The sequence below is a fragment of the Ursus maritimus genome, unplaced genomic scaffold, assembly GCF_017311325.1.
Source record: "Ursus maritimus isolate PB19 unplaced genomic scaffold, ASM1731132v1 scaffold_37, whole genome shotgun sequence".
In the NCBI taxonomy this organism is placed as follows: domain Eukaryota; kingdom Metazoa; phylum Chordata; class Mammalia; order Carnivora; family Ursidae; genus Ursus; species Ursus maritimus.
The window spans coordinates 87,723-96,147 of record NW_024426341.1 but is presented as its reverse complement, the minus strand read 5'-3'; the positions used below and the strand labels follow the sequence as shown (position 1 = coordinate 96,147).

General features: G+C 37.7%; 1 pseudogene; it reads left to right on the top strand.

Moving 5' to 3' along the window:
- Positions 1-239: 239 nt before the first annotated feature.
- Positions 240-1,441, top strand: LOC103681615 (annotated as a pseudogene).
- Positions 1,442-8,425: the final 6,984 nt, after the last annotated feature.

The following is an 8,425-nucleotide window of genomic DNA, read 5'->3' as shown; positions in this document are numbered from 1 at the left end:
ATTTATTATTTCTATTAGTGTTTTGTGGCATTTTTAGGATTTTCTACATATAAGGTCATACCGTCTGCACACAAATTTATTTCTTCCTTTCCAGTTTGGATGCCTTTTATTTCTTTGTAAATAAGATTTACAAATCTTATTTTATGCTCTGGGTAGAACTTTCAGTATTATGTTGAGTTGAAATTGTGAAACTGAGCATCCTTGCCTTGCTCCTGATCAAAGAGGAAAAATGTTCATTGTATCCCCATCAAGTATCATGTTTACTATGGGTTTTCATAAATGGCTTTATGTTGAGACAGTTTCCTTCCATTCCTAATTTTTAGTGTTTTTGTCATGTTCCATGCACAAATATAAACATTAATTTCCTGAGTGCAGAATATAAACAATAATGCACCTGCCAGATTAGTAATGCATGATTGTGTCTTGCTCTTTCTCTCTTATTTTGGTGGTCACATCAATGACATGGAACTAGAGAATGATACGCAAATTTCTGAATTTCTTCTTCTGGGACTTTCAGAGGAACCAGAATTGCAGCCCTTCCTCCTTGGGCTGTTCCTGTCCATGTACCTGGTCACCATCCTTGGAAATCAGCTCATCATCCTGGCTGTCAGCTCTGACTCCCGCCTCCACACCCCCATGTACTTCTTCCTGGCCAACTTGTCCTTTGTTGACATCTGTTTCACCTCCACCACCATCCCCAAGATGCTGGTGAATATACAAATACAAAGAAGAGTCATAACTTATGAAAGCTGCATCATGCAGAGGTACTTTTTCATACTTTTTCTAGGTTTGGATAACTACCTCCTGACTGTGATGGCCTATGACCATTTTGTGGCCATCTGTCACCCCCTGCACTACATGGTCATCATGAATCCCCAGCTCTGTGGACTCCTGGTTCTGTTGACCTGGACCATAAGTGTCCTGCATTCCTTGTTACAAACCTTAATGGTGTTGCGGCTGTCCTTTTGTACAGTCTTAGAAATCCCCCACTTTTTTTTGTGAAATCAATCAGATGATCCAACTTGCATGTTCTAATACCTTTCTGAATAATGTGGTGATGTATTTTGCAGCTATCCTGCTTGGTGGTGGTCCTCTTGTTGGGATTCTTTGCTCTTACTCTAAGATAGTTTCCTCCATACTTCAGATCTCATCCACTGAGGGGAAGTACAAAGCATTTTCCACCTGTGTATCTCATCTCTTGGTTGTCTCCTTATTTTATTGTTCAAGCCTAGGTGTGTACCTGAGCTCTGCTGTTACCCAGAGCTCCCATGCAAGTGCAGTGGCCTCGGCGATGTACACGTTGGTCACCCCCATGCTGAACCCATTCATCTACAGCCTGAGGAACAAAGACATAAAGGGGGCTTTAAATGTATTTTTCAGGGGGAAGTCATTAAAGGGCCATTTTTTAAGAAGTACCTGTGATTGCAGCCTTAATGCTTAACAGCCAGAAATTGTGATGCTTTAATCAGATCATGAAAGAAGAACTTAATTCCTCTTTGTATCTCCTGGAGTTTCAATTTTTCTAAAGTTCATCTGTTTTATTAAACTTTCTGTTCCTTCTGATAGCCACCAATTTTTCCTGTTTATTTTCTTAATTTCCAAAGTTCCAGCCTTGAATCAGAAACAATTTTGAGATTCATATTTGCCTCATAGGGTGATGAACTGTCCTAGTTTTATGAAATAAGCCACACTTGGCAACTGAGGCCATTTTTATAATATTATGGTAGAGGAAATTCTGAGATCACACTTTTTTCACTCTGTGTCTGCCATTCCTTTCTGTGTTACTACCTTAAATGCTCTTCCTGATAATAGAGACTTCAGCTACGAGTTTGTTGTGTAGCTGGTCATGGGGCTTCGTGATCCTCAAGAGGATCTGTTCTCTTATCAGCTCAGCAGCCACAGTATCCCCAGCCCGGAAGAGTAAGGCAGAAATTGCTTATGCAAATCACCCTTCCAGTGTAATCTTCAGAAAGACGAATTGCATAAATGAATTGACTTAATGTGGGCTCAGTATCAGAGAAGACCTGAAATACGATGAAGTAAAATTTTCTATCACAGCATATTTTATTGCAGAAAATGTGTCTTTGATGATGAACATCCACTCATCTACTCAAGTGTAAGACCTTTGGTGTCCATGTTTAGAGGGTTTTATTCATTGGACTGAAGAAGTTGATGGCAGAGTTTATATTATTTAATTGGATGATTTACTGTTTCTATTTGAAAATTTCCAGTGCTGCCTACAAATATTACCTCTTCTATTATCCTAAACTTAATATCTCTCCTTTTAAATGTTGTCATAAATGTTATATTGTGAGTGAAGGAACAATAAATGTATTCACTCTGTCATTCATTTCTTTATTATGCTCTAAACCCTTTTCGATCCTATGATCAAAGGATGACTCAGTCAAGAGTGGGAATTCCTGCTCAGTAACGCTCTGGGAGTGAATACTTGTGACTGAGGGTCCCACAAGACACTCCTGCAAAAGCATAGAGGTCTTTCCAACCTCTACCAGTTACCTGGAACAGAATCTCAATGGTAATCACTTTTTAGTACAGTTATCTGAAATAAATGTGAATAACCAGGTCATTATGCATACTCCTATCAAATATCAGAACAAATGTCAAAAATAAGAAGCAGTAGGTTAGTCTCAGTTCTGTTTACATTGACTATTTTATCATTCAGCTATTGCTGTAAAACAAGCCATGCTAAAAGGAAACAATATATGATAAATGCTTTTTTTTTTTTTTAAATCACAACGGTGTCTATGTTGGGGAATTCTGGTTATTGCTGGTCTCCTCATGATCCTGCTGTCAACTGTGGGTCTGCTGGAAGTGCTCTGCTAATCCTCTCTGTGTTCTCACATTTGGGGTTCTTGCTGGTGGTACGCTGGTCTACTTTGGCCATCATTAGAGCAACTGGACTCTGCTTCACATTTTTTCTCCTCCTGTAACAGGCTGGCTTGGATTTGTTTATGTGGCAGAGGCAGGGTTACAAGAGAGCAACAGAAACACACCAAGGCCCCTTGAAGCACAGTCATTTTCAGCATGCACTGTTAGCCAAGGCAAAGAAAATGCTACATCCAGTCCAGATTCAAAGGTGGAGAGACCCATTCTACCTCTCAATGGGAGGAGCTTCAGTCACATTGCAAAGTACCCGGATACAGAGATAAGTGGGGAATGGGGACCATCTCTGCAAAAGGTCTACCACGAGTGTCATTTTCAATTCCATAAAGTTTTATTGGTGCAGGACATAAAATCAACAGACAGAGCAATATCGTACAGTACAACACAGTGATGCAACAATTCTACATATACCTTGGGGCTCATAATGGTGGGTGTGTTCCTAAGGGTTGAGTCTGCAGGATTTTTATATTTAGCTCATATCATCTGTAAATAAAGACAATTGTATCTTTCTTTCTTTCTTTCTTTTTTTTAATTTGAGAGAGAATGAGAGAGAGAAAGCATGAGACAGGGGAGGGTCAGAGGGAGAAGCAGACGCCGTGCTGAGCAGGTAGCCTGATGCAGGACTCGGGGTCTCCAGGATCATGACCCAAGCCAAAGGCAGTCACTTAACCAACTGAGCCACCCAGGCGCCTCTATCTTTCTTTCTTTCTCTTTCTTTCTTTCTTTCTTTCTTTCTTTCTTTCTTTCTTTCTTTCTTTCTTCTTTCTTTCTTTCTTCTCTTTCTTGCTTTCTTACTTTCTTTTTCTTTTTTTCTTTCTCCCTCCATCTTCTTTCTTTCTTTCTTTCTTTCTTTCTTTCTTTCTTTCTTTCTTTCTTTCTTTTTCTTTCTTTCTTTCTTCCTTCCTTCCTTCCTTCCTTCCTTCCTTCCTTCCTTCCTTCCTTTCTCATTTGGATGCCTTTTATTTCTTTATCTAGGCTGATTGCTCTAGCTAGGACCTACAATATTATGCTGGATAGGAGTGGTGAGAGTGAACACCCTTGTCTTGTTACTGATCTCAAAGTAAAAGTTTTCTAACCATTAACCATTGAGTATGATGTTATTGTGGGTTTGTCATATATGGTCTTCTTTTGTGTTGAGGTATGTTCTTCCTATACCCAGTTTGTTGAAGATTTTTTTAAAACTCATTAAAGGATGTTGTTTTTGTCAAAACCTTTTCTGCATGTGTTGAGGTGATAATATGATTGTTATATTGCATTCTATTAATGGGGTGTGTTATATTTATTGATTTGCTTGTGTTGAATCATCTTTGTATCCCAGGGATAAGTACCAGTTGATCATAGCATATAATCCCTTCAATGTGCTGTTTAATTCAGTTTTCTAATATTTTTTAAAAATGTTGTGTCTATGTTCATCAGGGATATTGGTTCATAGTTCCTTTTTTTTTTTTTTTTTGTACAGACTTTTCTGGCTTTGGTATCAGGTAATGCTGGTCTTATAAAATGAGGTTGAGAATGTGCTCTCCTCTCTAAGTTTCTGGAAGAGTTTGAAAATGATTTTCATTAATTCTTCTTTAAATGATTAGTAGAATTCACCTGCAAAGCTCTCTGATCCTGTATTTTCTTTGCTGGGAGATTTATGATTACTGATTTAATCACCTTACTCATTATTGGTTTGTTCATATTTCCTATTTCTACCTGATTTATTCTTGGTGGGTTATATGTTTCTAGGGATGTATTTATGTATTCTTGGTTGTCCAATTTGTTCAGAGTAAATTGTATATAGTGGTCTCCTATGATTCTTTTATTTCTACGGTATTGGTCATAAGATATCATCTTTTGCTGACAATTTAAAAAAATTAAGAATTTTTTTAAAGATTATTTATTTATTTATTCATAAAGGAGAGAGAGGAGGAAGAGAAGGAGAGAGAGGCCAACTCCATGCTGACATGGAGCTGGAAGCAGGGCTTGATTTCAGGACACTGAGATCATCACCTGAATGAGAATCAAGAGTCAGACTCTTAACTGAGCCACCCAGGCACCTGCTGCTGCTTTATTTATTCGCATCTTCTTCCTCACCCCTTTTCTTTGGTCTAACTAAAGGTTTGTCAACTTTGCTTAGCTGTTCAAAACGTTGGCTCCTAGCTTTGTTAATCTTTCTGATTGCTTTTCTCATCTATATATCATTTCTGTACGCTCTGATATTTGTTATTTCTTTTCCTTCGGCTTTGGATCTAGTTTGTTCTTCTTTTTCTAGCTCTTTGATTCATAAAGTAAGGTTATTTACTTAAGGTCTTTTATTTCCCACATATATGTGAATATCTCAGATATATGTACCTTTATATTCATTGCAGCATTATTAACAATAGCCAACTTATGAAAACAGCCCAGTATCCATCAACAGATGAATTAATAATGAAGGCATATTAATAAAATGGAATTCAATAAATAAAAGAAGGCATCCTCTTTTTTTAAAAAACATGGATTGATCCCAAAGGCATTAGGCTAAGTGAAATAATCAGACAGAGAAAGACAAATAGTGTATGATCTCACTTATATGTGAAATACAGGAAACCGAACTCACAGTAACAGATATTTGCTGATGGTTGGGGTTTGGGGAAATGAGAAGATGCTGGCAAAAGCCTACAAACCTTCGGTTCAGGGAACATAATGTACACCATGATCATTATGATTAACTATATTATGTTGTAAACTTGAATATCGTTAACAGAGTACATCGTAAATGTTCTTAAAACAAAAGGAAATGGTAACCATGTGAAGTGATGGATGTATCCACTAACATATTGTGATCATTTCACAATGTATATGTATATGAAGTCACCAACCACAATTTTATATGTCAATTACATTTCAATAAAATGGATAAAGAAAGAAAATTCCTATATCTCTGTCTTATATATGCATTTCATTTTTAAAAATAAGATTTATTCAATCAAAATACGCATCATGAGCATTAATATTTTTTTCTAGGATATTAAATATTTCATTTTTATAAAATTTATCATTTGTTTCACTATATAAATTGTTCATATCCCCCCAATTACCACTTCTTAATTGGAGAACACATTGTTTCTTTAAAAAAGCTTCAAATGATGAAAGAGATGGTAGTTTGCTGGATAAAGTTCTGGTGACTATAATGGACATGACAAAATTTAATATCCCAATTCAATTAGCTTTGCTTTAGTGTCCTGTGACATGTGAGGTCAAGTGCCATCTTGTAAAAGTGTGGGCTCATGTCTATAAGCCAAAAGATTTTTTTAATCAAAAGTCTCACACACAATTCCGATTTCTTGGGGATATGATGCTGCTATTGTTTAGCAGGGTTTAAACAGTAGCAATTGATTATTCTTTGCAGATCACCACGTGGCTTTCAGAACTTTTTTGGTCACAGTGATAATGATGGCACAAGTTTGGGAGCTTCACCAACATCTAACCATTGTATGAATTGCTATCATTGTCATACAGTATTTTTTGTTTGTTTGTTTTGGTTTGTTTTGGTTTGGTTTGGTTTGTGTGTGTGTGTGTGTGTGTGTGTGTGTGTGTGTGTGTGTGAGAGAGAGAGAGAGAGAGAGAGAGAGAGAGGGAGGTCATGATCGGCTCTAAAAATAGGTATCCACTCTTTTGAATCTTAATGAGTTACACCACTGACTATCTCCATTCTTGATCATCTCCCAGGAGGATATTCTTGGATCTGTCTCTACACTTTCCCCAGTCACAACAGAAACTCCTGTCTACTTCAAGGCCTTGAAACTGTTGTTTGTAAGTTAGCTTTCACCCTGGCTTTTAATGTGTCTTTGCTCAAAATGGATTCTGATCTCCCCTGAGGCTCGTCTTTGAATCCAGATCCCCAGAACAAGATTTTTCAAACCACCACTGAGCAGTTCTTTCACCATTATTTGTATTTCAAATGTCACCTCCTTTCAGTGGAACCCTCCCCATAAAACAATAAAACACAGTACCAGGATGAAAACTATTTTGAATATGTCAATGGGAAGGTCAATCAATAGGAAAACAGTACCTACATAAGGATGCCAAGAAGATAGCATCAGTGATGCAACAGTTCTTAGTTCCATCAATCTTGAGTTAGATAGGAGGTTCCTGGTCTCTCTGAGGCATCTGGAAAGAAAAACTTTTATTTCTTTGATCTTTTCTTAGACTAGAAGTGGTGATCTACAGGCAAGGGGTTGGAGGAAATATTTACCTTTGGAGGAAAGCCTGACCATCTGGGGTCAAATTTCCATAACTGCCCAGTGGACACATAATCTAGTCTCACTGTCTTCTCTGAGCTCATTCCACTGCTGAAGGAGGACAAGGACATGAAAAATTTCAAACTTAAATTTACACCAGTGGTAGACTGTTTGCAGAGATGGTCCCACATCGCCATCTTCCTCTGTTGCCATGTCTTTGACAGTGTGTGTAGCACCTTCCAGCAGGTAGTGAAGACTATTCCTCCACTTTTGATCTGGGCTGGATTAGGATTTTTTATTTGCTGTGGCCAGAAAAATATGATGGGAGTGACAGTGGACCTTAGAGTCTTGCTGCATTTCTCTGCTCTGTCTTGGAACTTTGCCTCCAAAAAGTGAATTAAGCCAGGTGGGCTGCCAGAGGAAGTGAGGAAATGTGGAGTATAGCCCAGTTGTCCAAGTCAAGGCCATCCTAGACCAGCCATAGCTAGCTAGCCTATGGCTAGCTATTATATTTATTGTATTATATTAGAATATATTACATTATATTATATTATATTATATTATATTATATTAGAATTATATTAGAATATTATATTAGAATTATATTATATTATATTAGAATAACCTGGTGAGATCAGCTGAGCTCCCCCAGCTGAAACACAGTTAACTCAAGACTCTTGAGGAGATCAACAGAGATTAGAACAAGTCATCACCATACAATTCCTTTTGATACTAAAGACATTAAAGCAAGCCATTTGTTGTCAAGATGATTTGCTATGTAGCAACATTCACGACCAGCTATTATTTCCAGTTTATTTTGGAAAACTGTTAAAAAGTGACTCTACATCTGTATCTTTGGGGTAAATACCCAGTAGTGCAATGGCTGGATCATAGGGTAGCTCTATTTTTAACTTTTTAAGGGACCTCCACACTGTTGTCCAGAGTGGCTGTACCAACTTGCATTCCCACCAACAATGTAGGAGGGATCCCCTTTCTCCACATCCTCTCCAACAATTGTTGTTTCTTGCCTTGTCAATTTTTGCCATTCTAACTGGTGTAAGGTGGTATCTTAGTGTGGTTTTGATTTGAATTTCCCTGATGGCTAAAGCTAATGTAGTGAAGAGAAGGGCCATGTGCACCCCAATGTTCATAGCAGCATTGTCCACAATAGCTAAATTGTGGAAGGAGCCGAGATGCCCTTCAACAGATGACTGGATTAAGAAGATGTGGTCCATATATACAATGGATAATTACTCAGCTATCAGAAAGAACGAGTTCTCAACATTTGCTGCAACATGGACGGCACTGGAGGAAAT